The sequence below is a fragment of the Microtus ochrogaster genome, chromosome 7 (genome assembly GCF_000317375.1).
Source record: "Microtus ochrogaster isolate Prairie Vole_2 chromosome 7, MicOch1.0, whole genome shotgun sequence".
NCBI lineage: Eukaryota > Metazoa > Chordata > Mammalia > Rodentia > Cricetidae > Microtus > Microtus ochrogaster.
In genome coordinates, this window is record NC_022014.1 from 6,712,802 (window position 1) to 6,730,076 (window position 17,275).

Genomic DNA, 17,275 nt, shown 5'->3' on the forward strand with positions numbered 1-17,275 from the left:
GTATGTGTGTGTGTAAAAGAGAGAGATCTGTGTGTGCTTGTGTGTGTGTGTGAGAGAGAGAGATCTGTGTGTGCTTGTGTGTGTATGTGTGTGTGAGAGTGTGTGCTTGTGTGTGTATGTGTGTGTGTGTGAGAGAGATAGAGAGAGATCTGTGTGTGCTTGTGTGTGTATGTGTGTGATCATGGTGGGCAGATGCATGTGAGGGTGCAGTATGTACATGTGTGTATTTTAAAAGTACGTGGAGGCAAGAAGAGACTATCGGATGTCATTCCTTAGGGTCAGTCTACTTCTGTTTCCAACTAACTTCTCACTGGGACCTGATGTCTGCTAGTTCAGCCATTCTAGCTGTCCAGCAAGGCCTCAGCGGCCTCTTTTCTCTGCTTCTTTGCTTCAGGGATCAAATGCATGCTATTTTAAAGGATGCTAAATGGTTAGTTCACGTTCTCATGCTTTCAAGGCAAACCCTTCCCCCGAGTCATCTCCTCAGCCACTCTCTGCTATTTCTGGACATTCTCCTGCCTCTTCATGTGTGACCTTCCCATGTAGCCTTTGGGTCGCTATGTCTACTATTCATGTTTTCCAGTCCCTCTGTTCAGTAAAAGGGAATCAGACAGGTCACAGCTCTGATAACTGGAGGATGATAGGAGAACCAGTTAGGAAATGGCAAGAAGCAGACAGGGTGCAGTTCTGGGAAGCAGACACGATCTTAACAAAGCTGGTCTAGATGGAAACACATTGCACGGGGATAAATAACCTCAGCCATGTATATACCCCCTAGATCACGGGTTCAAGGTCATCTGTCTGCAAGTCTGATTGCTTCTCAGACTTTCAGGCCCTTCTCATATCCGGTTTCCTCCCCACGTTGATGCCATTAGCATGTTCAGGATATGCCTGGTAGCAGCCTGTTATAGCTCCCTGTGTGGTTCTAAAGTGCAGTAGGGATTAAGAGGAGTCTGGGGGCTGGAGAGATGCTTAGTGCTGAAGAGTGATTGCTGCTCCTGCAGAGGACGTGAGTTCGGTTCCCAGAACCACATCAGGCAGCCCACATAACTTCAGATCCAGGGGATGGGAACCAGAGCTTCTTCTGGACTATGGGGGCATCTGCAGTCACAAGAACATGCTGTCCCCCCTTAACTAAAAATTAAAAGATTGGTATGTTTACCCCTTTTCTGACCCAAGGGTGTAATGAGCCGTTTCCACACACGTCCTCACTGAGATCCCATAACACATGGGAGGGGTGGCTTCTCAGAAAGTATTTGGATGTCTTTAGGAGAAGGAACGTGACCCTGTATCACTGAAAAGAGAAGCATTGCCTCTGATCACTTAGAGCCTTGGGTTATAACTGGTACCCAGCATCTTTTGCTTTGACATCACTCATCCCGGACCAGCTGTTGACTCCATGTTATACCCTACACCTTTCCCACAATAACAGCACTTCCAGGGTGGATATGCAGCATAAATTAAGGCATTTAGACCAGAGAGAAAGCATCTCAGATTATGGGATTCCAGAGACTGTAACTAGAAGGAAGATCATGGAGAAGCCAGCAGGGATTCCATAGCAATTCAGATCATAGCAAGAGGGCTGGGTAGAGGAGAGATGGGTTTACACAAGGCAGCACCTCTCGCTTTTACCATCTGTGACTCATGGTAAGGAAGAAAGGATCCAGGTTAGGCTACAGAGCATTGCATGCTGTGCTCTCTAGGGGAAGTCCCCGAGCCTGAATTTCTGTAGCATTGACAATGCCTTGAGGAAAAGCCCCATACGGTGGGCTCTGAGGACTTAGAGAGTAGCTAAAGCCCTCAGCACAGTGGCTGACCCACAAAATGCAGAAAACCCAAGCTACCTTTCTCATCTCTTTGCTTTGTGTTGGTTGGAGTCACACAGCCTGGATTTACTGTGGGGTCACCGGTTCCTGAAGCAGGGAACATTAGGACAGTGGGTAGATGCTCTGAAAGGACCAGCAGGAGCTAGACATTGTCTAGACAATTGCATCCTCTGCAATTGCATACTATAGAAGGCTCACAGAGCAGGAAGGAGACAGAAGCCAATGTATACTGCATATTCCAAATAATTCAACAATTTTATGCTTCCTTTAAACATTTCTGGTTTCCTTCAGCCCCCTTCGATTTGTGTGTGTGTGTGTGTGTGTGTGTGTGTGTGTGTGTGTACGCTCGTGTGGGTGTGTGCACTTGTGCATGTGTACCCATGTACACATACATGCCTATGTCTGCCTGTATATGCACATACAGAATCCAGAGGTTAGCCTCAGGCATCTTCTTCTATTGCATTCCACCTTATTTTTTGAGACAGGGTCTTTCACTGAACCTGTAGCCCATTTCTTTCAGACAGCCTGGCCAGCAGGCCTCTAGGATCTGTCTGTTTCTGCCCCCATAGAGCTGGGAGTACAGATGCACATCACTGTACCTGAATTTTATGTGGGTGTTTCTAATCAAAATCAGGTCCTCATGCTTGCACAGGAAGCTACCCCACTCCAGCCATCTCCCCAGTACCTATGATCCTCCTGTTTTAACATAGTGAGTTTGTTTCTATCCAGCTGTCCTCTGAGTAGTAGCCTTGTTCAGGCTGCTGCAGACTCTGCTTGATGATCACTTTAGTTGTTTACAAGACAGGAATGGACCAGGATGCTGAACCAATCCCCTGTTGATTGACATCTAGCTTGCTTCCTATTTCCTTTTTCCATTGCATACATACTTATTTACATGTGTGTATACATGATAAAGGACATAATTTTGTCCCATAAGCCTTTAGCTGATATATATATGTATATATATGTGTGTGTATACATATATGTATATGTATATGTATATGTATATGTGTATATATATATATATATACATATGGTAAGGTGAGGAGGGCTCAAAAGCAAATTTATTTCTATTTCTAGATTGCCCTTTATTATAGTTGATATGAAGTATCTGCTGCAAAGGGCTCGTGTGCTATAAAGACTTAGTCCCTATCTTGATCAAGAAGTTGAATGATCGAGAGATGACTGTAACATGAGGATGCTAACTTCATTAAAGGCTTAATCCACCACAAAGCTCATCAGTGAACAGCCTGTTAGGAAGTGGAGCCAAATGGAAGGAGCAGTGTGGGAGCTAGCTTCACTCTTTAATTGACCCATAAATGAGTTATTTGGCGAGTGGTTTATTAAGAGAGGAAATGTCTACAGTAGAAGTAGGGCATTGGGGCCATCCCTTTGAAAGGTATGTTCTTCCCAGACTCTTCCTCTGTTTCTCTTTTCTTCCTAGTTGACTTGATGTGAGCAGCTTTTTCATTATGCTCTTTTCCCATGACGCTCTGCCTTATCACAGGTGGTCCCAGAGGCAATGGAGCCCACTGGCCATAGACTAAACCTCTGTAACCAAGAAGCCAAATACATCTCTCCTCTCTGTTTCCTCGAATGTTTGCCAGAGTGACAAAATTTACCTCGCACCCCAAGCTAAATTGTCAAACAGAACCTTCTTGGGAGCCTTTTAAAACCTTGCATGCTGGGTGGTGAGATGACTCAGTAGGGAAGCACTTCCATGCAAGCCTGCTGATTCAAGTTCAATCTCCAGAACCCACAAAAAGCTGGAAGGAGAGAACCTTCTTCTGATCTCCACACACACGCCTCCTCCATCATACACATAAACACCACACGCAAAGAGTAAAGAAATAAATACCCTACATCTTGCTTTCAACAAAGGAGTCCTTAGGGGGAAAAATCCTATTTGCTAGTGGAGTGCCACTGGAAGGGACTTTGGGAGCACCAGCATCCACTTCTCTTACAAGCCCAGGCCCCCATCTTCCATGTAATTAAGTATCAGGCAATGTCTCCAGCCTCCCCAGTGTCTTCCGGCATGTGCCAGAATGACTGATGGGCACATGGCAGCTCAGACGCAGACACCCATCAGCCCAGGGCTGTGACTGCTCTAACCTTTCTGGTAAACAAGTTGCAAGGGCAAACCAAGGGCAGGGATTTGTGAGGCTTTCCTGATTTTCTGCCCCCAGAGTGTCTTGCTCTTACTCTCTCAGCCCTATGACCTCCTGACCTCTCACAATTATCTCTGCACTAGATTCAAAGTGTGTTTTACCATCACAAGCAAACTGCTTTTAGGTTGCCTGCTGCCAAGATTCTGAGGTAACTGAAAGTAAATATTTCACTCCTGACAAGTGAGGGTTATCAAGAAAGATGCTGTGCATTTTCAAGGGGAGTTTTAAGAGATATGTATTCATTGGCCTTGCCTGGTGACTACAGACTTTGGTTGGGGGTGGGATGGAGGTGGGGAGACGAATCTCATCCATGAACAGGGTCTTTTCTTTTTTTGAATACTTGTAAAATCTGGCATGAGTTTTGACAACACAGATCTAGAACCAATCTTGGGTAAAAGTGGAAGGGGAGCTGGGGAGATGACTCAAGGGTATAAAACTCTTGCTCCAGTCATGAAGACAGGAGTTTGAATCCCTAGGACCCACTGAAATGTTGGGTGGGCATGATGGCCTGCTCCAGTCCATGTCCTTGGGAGGCAAGGGTATGGGGTCCCTGGAGAAAGCGGGCTAGCTTAATCAATGAGCTCTGAGCTCAACTGAAAGCCTGCCTCAATGAATAAGGTAAAGAGTGTTCAAATCATCTCTCCGGGGCAATTCTGGCCTCCGTCCACAGGTGCATGCACACCTGCGCATATGGAAATATATATGTAGGTACACTTTTAGCACACAGACATGTAATGAAAAATAGAGAAGAGAGATACAGACAGAAAGAGACAGAGACAGAGAGAATGCTAGAGTTCCCAGTCTTTGATAAAGCATCCTGTAGGTGATCTCAAATTTAGCGGGGTTGCTGCTCTGGGTTCCCTGGTGGGGAGCTCAGAAAAATCATGCACAAAGCTATCCGAGTCAGAGCTGGCCGCTCTGTCTTCATTACAAACTTCATGTTCTCTTCACACCAACTCAGGAAAGCAAGGTAGGATTTGGTGTCCATTTCCAAATGAGGGGAAACAGACTCTCCGAGAGGCCACCACCTTTCCTGGGGGGCGCTCAGCTTGCTGGCCATGAGGACTTAGACAGCTCCAGAGCGGTTCAGATGCTCTTTCCCAGCTGGACACTGGATCCAGTGCTGGGAAGACCATGGGTGACAGTAAACAAACGTGATGGTGATCGCGTGTGGTCATGCGCAGAGGGCCCAGGAGCTCTCTGGCTCACAGAACCTGCTGTTTGCCATGGACCAGGGCCTGGGCTAAGCACTTTGGATGTATTATTTTGCTTAATTCTCACAACAATCTTGTGAAATGTTATAATTTTCACTTTCGAAGACTAAAATTATAGGCTTAGCAACACTAAGTACCTTTTGTGTGTTTGTCTATTGTTGTATAATAAAATGCTTCCAAATCCACTAACTATTGATTACATTCAAGATTTTGTGGGCCACGGAACTGGATTAGGCTTGCTGGGCACAAGTTCTCAAGGAATATCTTGGTCGCATCCAGTTGGAAGATGGGCACTTCAGGGTGTCTCTTCTACCTGAGACGTCAGAAGGCAAGGCTGGAAGTTTAGACCCAGCTGGCACTGGTTTCAGGTTTTCTAGATGTGGCTTGTCCAGGATGGGTGCATTGGGACAATCAGTCTTACATTCAGAAAGTGTTCCAAGTAACACTTGTAGACAGGGCCAGTCTTCAAGGTTCCTTCCACTATAATCTCTTGGTTAAGCTCATCTGAGGGTTGACAGGATGCAGGAGTTATTGACATGGATCTCAACGCTAAATGCACTGAAGAATGCTAGCTGCTTTAAGTCCCTGCACTGGCCAAAGGGACAGCACAACCAAATGGATGCAATCAAGCTTTGAACTTGGCCTTGGCTTCAGAGCCATCCTCCCAGGGTCCCAGGGATCCAGGTGGACTCGTCACTTCTCTTGCTGCTGTGACGAAATCTCCTCCAAAGGCAATTTTAGGAAGGAAAGCTTTTTTGGCTCACAGTTTGAGGGTACAGCTCCCCGGAGGGCAGAAGTAATAGGGGCAGGAGTAGGAGGTGGCTGGTCGCTCTGCATCGCAGCTGGGAAGCAGGGAGAGGTAGAAGCTGCCACTCAACCTTCATTCCTTTGCGTTCAGTTCAGGACTCCAGCCTGTGTTTAGGGCAGGCCTTCTTTCCTCAGTTTACCCTCTCTAAAAACACCTTCACAGACCTGTTCCAAGGTTTGCTAGGAAATTCTAAAAACATCAAGTTGACAGTGAAGATGAACCATCATATCAGTTAATGAGGCCACTGCAGGTGGAAGCTGAACCACAGATAAAGCTGTGCTGGATGCCGAACAATAGGTGGATGCTGGGCCACACACAAGGGGATACTGCGGAGGCTGGACAGGGGCTGCCGCTTATTCCCAATATTCCCACTGGGAAGGCTTCCCAAGGCAAGGCTCACAGAGGACTCCTCAAGGTCACCCAGTTTCTGACTGGCAGGACCTCCACTTGTCTTATTACCCAACCGGAAGTCTTTTTAAGCTTCACTATGTTTTCATGGCAGGGCAATGAGTGGTGTTTATACCAATGACAACCACCCAGAGATTCCACCAGTCCAAGCAGAGTTGACTCAAGTTCATGGAGAAAGCCCATCCTGGTGCCTTTATTCCCAGTGACTTTTCAGAGTCAGGAAGTCAGACATTTCCCATTATTTCAAAATGAATCAAGAGGGCATCCTGCTGCCCCGGTGACAAGGGCTGGTGATGTAACCCAGGAACACCAAGGTCACATTACTGTTACATTTGGCCCATATCTCAAACCCAACTCCCCTCTGGCTTCCCTTGAACCTACTGGAAACTCACAGGTTCTCACTGGGAATGAAGAAAAACTGCCTAATATCCTCCAGTGAATCCCACTGGTGAAGTCTGGCCAGCATGGTGGGGTGTAAAAGATGAGCTTTACGGTATATTTATGAGGTTTGAGTTCTACCCTGAACTAGATGGGATGGGGCTGGAGGCTTGGGTCTGAGAGTGACAACAGGCTTCTAAATTCACCTGAGACATCAAAAAACAAAAGCTGAAGAAACCAGGCAAGCAGGAGCCCCCATACGCGGACGTTCATGCACATGCTGGTGTTAGGTCTGGCAGCCTAGCAAAGATTATCAGCAGACTCCAGGACATGGCAACTTAACTTTTATTTGGATGATTATCAGCAGAAGAGATCAAATCCATGATTATGTCCTCCTGGGCCCTTCCCCTGAAAGTCTTCTAAGGTAACATTCTGGCTTTATAGGCGAAGGGTTACCTGTTCAGTGCAGCAGTGACATTTGCTGATGGGGAGAGAGATCTGAAGGCCCAGCCAGCCAGGGTATAAGAAAGGATGTGATAATTCTGTCTTGTTACTTGGCAGGCCACATGCAGTAGCATTCACCAAGTCATAAGAACATGCAAGTGAATGCTGGAGCATGGGAGTGGAAGACATACAGAGGGTCCGCATCCATCAATGAGATGGGGATGGGAGAATGTCCCGTTGAGGAATGTGAGATGCTGGCGTGGGCAGAGATTTCTGGGTTGGAGCATAGCCAAGCTGTGCAGAGAGCAGCATCTCTCATTGTTGAGAGCCGGGGCTCAGCTCACTGTTCTTCCGCTTGCCAGAGAAGTAATTAAGCCTCTTTGATCTTATCTGGGCTGTTTACAGTGAGCTCCATCCAGTGTGAGAACATGTTCCCCCCTGTGCTTAAATCCTTTCAAGTTTCTGTCCTGTGGGACCAAGGGACCTGTGCACTTCAGGTGCACAGGCTTAGGAGAGATGCCACAGGCTATCAGCATAGAGGGTCCAGGTGACAGAGAGACTTGCGGGGGCCCCAGATGGTGTTTAGAAATGTATGGAGTGAGACCAGGTGACTGGCTGAACCTTCACTTCCTCAACAGCAGTGGATTCAAGCCTGGTGTATATGGATCTTTGGGTCCAAAATGTCTGTCTGTCCCGACGTCTCTTCTAATGTCAGCGCTGGGTTCCATTCCAGCTTCTGACACTTCCAGTGTCAGGTGAGGTAAAGGCTTCAGGTCCCCCGTCTTGGTTTCCCTGTCTGTGGATGGGACACGGCAGTGCGTTTTGGAGGTGAGAGTTGAAATGGAATCATAGACAAGTTCTTAGCACAAGGGAAGAGGGGCGCCTTCATGTTGGGATTTCAAAGACAAGTCGGAAACTGGAGGAGAGCAAGGAAAATGATTAAAGGGATCAGGAAACGCCGGAACAAAGCACTCCCTCCTGTCCTGCTGGGAGTTTCCCATGTCCCTTCTGTGCCCTGTGCTGGTCTGCAGAATGGCCCACCAGCAGCAGGCCTCGAATCAGATCAGCCCCCCACTGCACGTTCTCTGATGGCTGCTGCCTTGCCCAAGATCAAAGCCAAGGGCTGCAGCCCGCCGTCTTTTAAAGAGCCCTCATCCCACGGGCCGCTGTGGCTCATTTTCCTGTGTCCGGTATGCACTCAGCTGTCACAGGGTGCAGGAAGGCCGTAGGTCTGTGGGTGTATCTTTCTGAGGAAGGCTGGAGTGGGGAGTACTGGAAATGAATACTCTGATTGATCACATTTTGCCATTTGTTCCTTAGTGTGTGTATCCGAAGTGTGATCACAGGTCACAGATAAGACACGGCTTCTCTCCAGTTGACCCCAGCCCCACTGCGCTGTATTGCTTTTCTATGTGCATTGTTTTCTTCTGAGTGCATGCACACATGCCCATGCATGTGGGGGCCAGAAGACGAGCTCAGTTCACAGTCTTCTGATGTCGTCCACCTTGCTTGCTGACATAAGTTCTCTAATTTCTCTAGAATTCTCCAAGTAGTTGGGTAGCTAGAAAGTCCCAGGGAGCCATCTGTTTCCACTTCTGTTTGGAGATTGTCAGTGTATGACATCATACCTAACATTTTTTTTTTTTTTGGTTCCTGTCCTAGAACTAGCTCTTGTAGACCAGGCTGGCCTTGAACTCACAGAGATCCGACTGCCTCTGCCTCCCGAGTGCTGGGATTAAAGGGGTGCGCCACTACTGCCCGGATCATACCTAACATTTTTAGATGGGTTCCATGGCCTCATAGCCGCCAGCAATCACTTCACTGACTGAACTATCTAACTTCGTGCCTTACTTGGTACAGTGTGGTGTGCCACTGTGTGGGATCAGGTGAGGGAGTCGTTTTTATTCATCTCCGTCATGATTAAGAAGAGAAACCCCAGGGTTCCTAAAAGGCCTCTTACTAATAGTGTTAGGCTGTGTTTTCTTTCTTGCTTTGAATTTGAGTTTCGCTTTTTAAACAAATGCATTCTCTGTTGGAAAGTTTCAAACAGCTGGAAGAAAGGAAAAGCCCCTGTCACTTTCTGGGATGCACCAAGTCCCAGTAAAGTTCCAGGCTGTTCTTCAGAGATGACTCTTTCGTCAGCTTGGTGTGTATCCTACATTCTCCTTTCAGGCGGGTGTTTGTGTGCGGGAGAATGAATCATGTTTAGAGACATTAGCTGTATTAGTATTTGTTCCTGTCTTATGCTTGCACTGTGGAGTGCACCTTTCTTCTAGTGTGTGTGTGTGTGTGTGTGTGTGTGTGCACATGTATTGCACGCCTGTGCCTGTGTGCACGTACACCTGTGGAGACATTGCATCATATTTGAAAATAAAGGTACCTCACTGTTTATTGGACTGGCAAGCCTGCCTAGCCTTTTGGCATTCAATTCGAATTTATCATCTAACCAAGCTTACCCTTGAGAATCACGCAATAGCACCATGGGAAGAAGTCCCCAGGATGAGGCTTCAGAATGTTTGAGTTTACAGTTGTGTCACGACACATTCATAGCTGTCCTGGGCCACACGATCCCCGCGGTGGCGGGTTGGAGGAGGCTGGATTGTAAACTCAGTGTTTAGCAGCCACTTCTAGGGTACTTGGCCTTTGTTTGTCTGGAGCCACATGTTGCCTGTTAAAAGCTGCTGAAAATGGCTTTAGTTGGGGTAAAGAAATCTCTAGTTCCACATAAGCTCAACTGCTTTGATCATCTTGTCCCCTTAGAGGTGGCTGAGCGTGTACCCCTATATTTTAGCCTCTATAGAGTTTTGATCAGGCTAGGATCACATTAGCCCTTGTGACAGGAGCTGTGTGCAAGCTTCTCCATATTAGTATGTGTTTGCAGTAATTACAAAGAGCGGGGTTGCTGTTTGGGGGGGGGGTGATCAAGGGATTTTGCATCAGGAAATGCACACAGAAAGCATACACAGATGATGAAGTGCAGGAAATCAGATGAGTCGGCTGAGGACTGCATTGCCCATGCTTGTTAGGGGTCGGCTGAGGACTGTGCAGTCCTTGTTTGTGTGTGGAGAGAGGAGCTGAGTCTGCCTGAAACCTGCAGCTGTTGAACGTCAGATTTATCCCTCATACTCCCCTTGGCGGACCACAGGGAAAAGCATATGCATGCATGTGCGCGCACGCGCACACACACACACACACACACACACACACACACACACACACACACACACACGAAGCTATGCAGCTGAGGAATCTCCTTGTACTTTAGGAATGTGGTAATAGTTGCAGCATCCCAGATTCTTCCAGAGCTGTGCAGGGAGGGGGCATGATATAACTCTGACCTGTGACCATCATTTTCCCTTATGGTGCTTTCCCCAGACCACAACGTATCAGACATTTAGCCATGGCTCACGGGCTCTGTTGGGTGAGGGCAGCCTGGAGGCTAGGCCCCGGCTTGGAAAGCTAATTAGACATGAAAGCATCTCTGTGGGAAGGGAGTTATGTCTGCTCCCCTCCCCATCTGGGGCAGATGGCTTTGGGAAGGGTTGACGCCTTCCTCATGAGTGTGGATGGGGCAGTGTTGTGACAGGGCGAGCTGCAGGCGGGCTGGTCTGCTAAGCCAGGGACTGTGCCTTCCTAAGCCCTTTGCTGGAGTCACAGCCAATGTCCAAGTCGGCTGCTGTGGAGATACGCAGACAGGCAGCTTTCACATAGCAGTGGGGACTTGTAGTTCTGTAGGTCTCACAAGAGCTGTTGGGGTGTCTGCCTTTCCACTGTCCCTATATGACCTCTCTTAGTTTGGGTGTGGGTGTGGACAGAATGCAAGGCCTCTGGTGTTTTATGATATGGCCACTAATCCCAGCAGAGACTTTTCCCCTAATATAACATCAGTGGACAGTGTGGTCATTTTCTAAGGTTTCACCTCCATTTATTTTCACACAAGGGTTAGGACATCAATGTGTGATTTTTGAGAGTTTAATTCAGTTCTAATTCAGTGTACACTGAGCTTATTAGCACTTTTGATTTTAGATCCCCCACATTGTGTTGGAGATCAAATCAGGGCATCACCTGTGCTAAGCGAGTGCTGTACCTTGAGATAGATCCCCAACCTCTTGTTATATTTTATCAAAAGGCTTGGTCTCATTAAGTTGCCAGACTTCCCTCAGGTGCCCTTTGTAGCCCAGGAAGGCCATAACTTCTGCTTCTCCCACCCCAGCTTTCTGATAAGGTAGAAAGACAGACATGCAGCACTGGAACAGCTGGTAAACTGTTTGCTCTGAGAGTGTGAAGGGCTGCATTTGGTGTCCAAAACTCATCTTTAAAAAATAAAAGCTGTGTATGGTGGCACGTGCTTGTAATTCAAGCTCTAAGGAGGTAGAAATGCATGGATCCCTGGGGCCTTTTGTCTGTCTGGTCCAGTTTGGTTGACAAGTCCCAGACCCCAATGAGAGAGCCTGTCTCCAAGACTGAGGTGGATGGTGCCAAGGGATTGACCTCCACACATGCAGGCTCACATATGCGCTCACACAATACACATACGTATTCATAAAACACAACAACATAACAATATGGACCTGGAGAGCTCTCAGTGGCCACAAGGCAGCTCATAACTGCCTGTAACTCCAATTCCAGAGGGCCCAATGTCCTCTTCTGACATCCACAGGTAGCTGCGCGCACGCACACACACACACACACACACACACACACACACACACACACACACAGGCATGCACACACATGTACACATGCACACATGTGCGAACACTTATGAATCAATCATACAAAATCCTACTAGCCCCTAGAAAGGGGATCCTTTCACTATGACTACTGTGAGCTCAGTGGCTGGTGTCCCTTTCCGAACTTCCTGTATGCTGTGGGCTTCTGGGTAGGAGCTTGAGATGCCTTTATATTGGGATCAAATCTAATTCTCTCCACTTAATAACTTTCAGATCTTGGGGAAAGTTACCTAAAGTTTCCTAAGCCCTGGTATTCTCATCTATGAAGAGGGGATAATAAAAGTTATTCTGGGGTTAAATGAGGGGGAAAGTCATGATGAATTTGGCACAAAACCTGTCAGGACTCCTTACTGCGCAGCGTTGCGAAGCACTTTGCTAACAAAGGGGCTGCAGTTGTTGTTGGCACTGTAGCTCTCATAAGGAACTTAAGGAACAAAATGCCCCCAGAAATGATGTTAATGAAAAGGAATTGCCACCACTGCTATTGGCTCCTCGGTGTTCATTGTATCCCCACTGTGCTGCTTTGCACACGGCTTTCCCCTTTTGCTTCCAGGCAAGCTTGGTATAATGTGTTGAAAATACTAATTATGCTCTTCACCTTTTCACAAGACTTTATGAAACTCTTGTTGCTTTACTTGGTGAAGTGTGGTGTGTGTGTGTGTGTGTGTGTGTGTGCCTGTGTGAGTGTCTGTGTCCCCATGGTATGTTTATATGCCTATGTGTCTCTCTAAACACTTGTGTATATGTGTGTGCAACTCTAGGTCTGTGTATATGTTTGTGCCTGTGTGTGTGGATGCATGTTTGTAAGCATGTGTCTGCATATGTTCTTGTGGGCTGTCCCCTAGTCCCCTCCGGTTATAACAAATTATTGATACCAGTTCCTTTAGAAAGACAATTAATGCAATTACCTTCCTGTTGAATCAATACTAATGTCTTTTTTCTTTAATGTGCAGGTTTTGGTGAGTCCTGCTGCTGGCCAAGCTGAGGTAGGAAACATGGCTTTGCTGTCTTTGGGGACATTTTGAAGTGGGTTTCTTCTTTGGAGAGAGCTGAGCTTCCTGGACGTGCTTCTTCTCCTTAGACTTGGTGTTTAGGTTTGCTGTCTGTGGCAAGCTTTCTGTGGTGCTGGGCTGGCCTAACCCCTTGCTCACAGATCAGGCTCTTAACATCCTATAATGGTGGTGGGGATTTGGAAGATGATTTCTGAGAACACGAAAAGGATGATGGCAGTCACTGCCCAGGTAGTTTACAGGGAGCACAATGCATAGTTCCATGATTAAATACCTATCATGTCCTCAATAGCACAGAAATGCTTTCATTGTTTTCATTATTGTGATGTAAAATACTCAGAAAAATCTTGAGCTAAAGCTGCTGCCACCATGTCTGTTTCACAGACAGGTAAACAGAGACTAAGGAACCCTCAAACTTTCCAAGCCTCATTCAATGAAGGAATGAATCTGCGCCATGTTTGTCAGGGTGCAGTGTTGAGCTCTGATTGCCATGATGTGTAAACCACTTAGGTTATGGCCTGGTGCACAGGTCGTGTTCAGTATGTCCCTACTTTGCTACTTACTAAGGGCTGCTTCTAAACACTAGGCCACAAGAAGGCTTCCTGTCGTCCTGTCGTCAGCACCAGGGACAGCGGCCTGCTTCTTTGGCTCCGCCCCACACACACCGCTGCTCCTCCCCCTTCCCAAGGCCTTCTCTCACCTTTTTGCCACGCAGGACAACTTAAAACAGTCAACTGATGGAAGACAAACAAACAACAACAATAATAAAAATAACCCCTTTCCTGTCCCCCCTTTTCCATTTTCTAGCAGCCTTCTGTGGGGAAACATTTACCACTATAGCCTTGATTAAAGAGTATTGGTTGGGAAGGCAGAAATAATTTTGTGTCCTGATTGAAATGATGTTTAAGGACTTGACAAGCCTGCATCTACTGGCAGAGCTAGGGAAAATGTGTGCTGCTGCCCACCAACAGACACAGGCAGGGACCTTCTTGGAAGTTTTATTCTCATAGCTCCATGCTGGAAGTGGCTCATGCCCATTAACCAGTTCATAAACCCATCATGGTGAGGGATACAGTGGAATGCAGGGCCACAATCCAGAATCAGCCACAGGTATGAGAAACAGTTTTAGGAACCACGGAGATGGACTGCTGGATGAGGAAGCACCTGGACGGAATGGAGGAGGTGCCCTGGGTTCTGTCATTTGCACACACAAGAAGACAGGCAGCACTCATCTCAAGTGATAAACTAAAGAGGGCCTCCGGGAGGGGTCTTTCTGGGTGGTGGGGATGCCCTACAGCATCTTTGGGGTTTGGTGATACGGCTAACTTCCGTGTGCAAAATGGATGGATTTTATGGTTAACGTGGGTGTGCTTTTGGTATGTAGTTTGTAGAAGTGGGCAAAATGAATTTGTTGGGAAAATAGAAAGAAAAGAAGGAGGACTGTGAAGAAGAGGAGAGAGAGGGAAGAAGGCAAGATGGGAGGGAAGGAAGGGGAGGGAGGGAGGTGAGAAAGGGGTGTGAAGGAAGGGAAGAGTCTTTCATGGCTGTGGACACACACTAGGAATGGTGGTGGGAGATTTGCCTTGACCTCAGTTTCACAAGATTCATTCTGAGGCCATGTTTTAGGGCAGGACATCACAGCAGCAGGGTGCGGTAGACAAGCAGCTGTCCACGTATGAAGTAGAGGTTGGGGCCAGAATAGAGGGTTGGGAAGAATGAAGAGGGTGAGTACCCAGAACACAGGCGAAATCTCAGAGCAAGCGCAGTTCACTTACTCATCCGCCGATTCCTTCATTTATCTGCTGAGCTTCCCTCCTCCAGGTAGAATATATATTTTATACAGAGCCTCCTGTTTTCCTAACTGTTGTTTTGAAGTCTGAGTTGTCACTGTTGCAGCTAAAACATATTTGTTTTTCACTACTGTAGGGAGGTAACCTTTTATTAATTGAATTTCTAATGGCAATTCATCAAAACAAGTAGTCACTATTATTTAATGTGAGATTTAAATCCATGAGCAAACGTCATTTTCTTGTGTTCTTATAGGTGAATAACAATAGATTAGGGAGCGGCATCGGTGTGGCCCTTTGCTGTCTCCAATCATGGTTTGGTTTTATTTTTTGCCTAAGTACAGACAAACAGTTGTAATTTAAGCAGAACAGACTCTACCTGTGGCAGAGACATGGATTAAAGGGAAACAAAAAGAATTACAAGCCTGCAGAATGAGTGTGTGAATGGCTTCGCTAGCTCTCTCTTCTCTCTGCAGATTGACAGCGAATATGTGAATAACGTTTGCTAAATCCGGACTCAGGAAACATGACAGCAAGCTGTCTGTGCCAATAACTCCTCACGGCATATGCCACCCCTCCCTCACCACACACAGTTTTAATAAGACACCACACGGGCTATGGAGAGACATTAAAACCCTGCCAACGGAAAAGCTTTATCTTCCAACCAAATTCTGTGCCTTGCAACATTGACGACAGCTGAAGAATTTATCTTAAATTCCCTCTGCTAGCTGCAGAGCACATGGCCTCTTTGTCCCCAAGCAGCCTGTAAGAACCAAACTAAGATGTCACATACATAATATAACAGATAAATGGCCCAATTTCCACACGCACAAGACGGATGGAGTGCAGGTTCAGCACATACATATTTGCACGTTAATTGGCCCTGCGTGGATCTGTTTTGAACCTAAGTTGCAACTGCATGGCTCCCAGGTTCCTTCCCCTTGGGAATCATTAAGCCTGCTTTATCACACAAATGCATACACATTTCCCCCTATTTATCGTCACGCAGCTTGCCCTGCTGAGAGAGAAACCGGGTTACCTGGGCTCAGCCATTGCACTGCAAGTGTTTCTGTTGGCCTCTCAAACACAGACTGCATGGAAACCCAAGATCTGAGCCACAGCCCACGTTGGCTCTGCTGACAGCCAGACAAAGGACTCTGCTGGCCAGGATGTTTGGGGGAAAAAAAGAGAAATTATTCTCTTTCAGTTAACAGTTGTTTTTTATTTTGCTTCGCCTTAGCGATCGCCTGTTGATAATTTAATGGTACTATAGACCCAGTGGAGGGCCTCCATTTTGATAAATGGGACAGCTTCTGTTTGAGGGCAGAGCAGTCGAACTGGATTGATTGATATTACCGTTTTGTTAGCCCAAATAATTGCAGTGGCAAACGGCACAGGTGGTGATCACAGTGGCTCTGGGTGAAGTGGGTGGAATGTCCCTCCTACTGATTTTCTTCTCTTCCTTTCAAAAAGAAACTCAATTCCAGGCCAAGGAATCATTTGTTTTTTTCTGTTTCAAGTCTGTGCCTCAAGAAAGCTAATCAGGGGCTGAGAGCCAATTAGAAGTTGTCTGGGCTCCTTGAGAAGAGGCCACAATATTCGAGAAGGGGCTGAGCTTCCATTGCTCTGAGCAGCCCAGCTCTGGCCATCTGATTCACTGGGGAGTGCAGCACTTCTCACAAGGAACAAGTGAGCTCTGCTTTAGGGTGGCAGGGGATGGAATCTGTGTCTCATGGAGGAGTTCCTGGTTTACAGCAGACCCCTTATGGAGCCAAAGTCAATCACTCACCTAGTCGTTTCTCTGCCAAGTGTGGTGGTGATTCCCACACAGGATGGCACATGAGCCTTTCCTCACTATACCCAAGCGTCTGGCATAACTTAAGGGAGAAAGAATATATGCCGGCTCTGGTTCCAGAGGGTTCACTCCATGGTTCCTGGTTTTGTTGACCCTGGTCCACAGTGAGGACAAACTTCTTGGTGGAGAAAGCATGTGGCAGAGGCATGGCAGACATGGGGCAGAGAGTAATGGAGACAGACAAAGTCTCTGGGCGAGAATACTGTCCCAAAGGATGTACCTACAGTGACCTATATCTTTCTAGTTAGACTCTACCTCTACAGTTTTCAGAAACACCAAAGATGACACCACCATCTACGGACCAAATCTTCAATGTTTTGTATCTGGTATGAACTGTAAACAGGGCAAAACAGTGTGTTTTTTATGAGATACCTATGACAGCCTGGCACCAAGCAGGTCTTCAATAATGGTTTCCCCCACCCTTGTTGCAAGCAGGGGCCACTTGTTGGTTCCTGGCCACCCAGCTAGCTTAGACCTGACATAATCACACAGAAACTGTACTAATTGCCGGGCGGTGGTGGCGCACGCCTTTAATCCCAGTACTCGGGAGGCAGAGGCAGGCGAATCTCTGTGAGTTCGAGACCAGCCTGGTCTACAGAGCTAGTTCCAGGACAGGCTCCAAAGCCACAGAGAAACCCTGTCTC

The 17,275-nt window shown here is 47.1% G+C and overlaps 1 protein-coding gene across 1 annotated transcript in view; it reads left to right on the forward strand.

Annotated features, from left to right (window-relative positions):
- The first annotated feature begins 12,947 nt into the window (after positions 1-12,947).
- Positions 12,948-17,275, forward strand: part of Rbfox1 (RNA binding fox-1 homolog 1) — a 1,689,477-nt gene continuing 1,685,149 nt past the window's right edge. The window contains exon 1 of the mRNA XM_026780390.1: positions 12,948-12,965. The gene's annotated coding sequence lies outside the window, so the exon portion shown is untranslated. The remainder of the gene's footprint in view (positions 12,966-17,275) is intronic.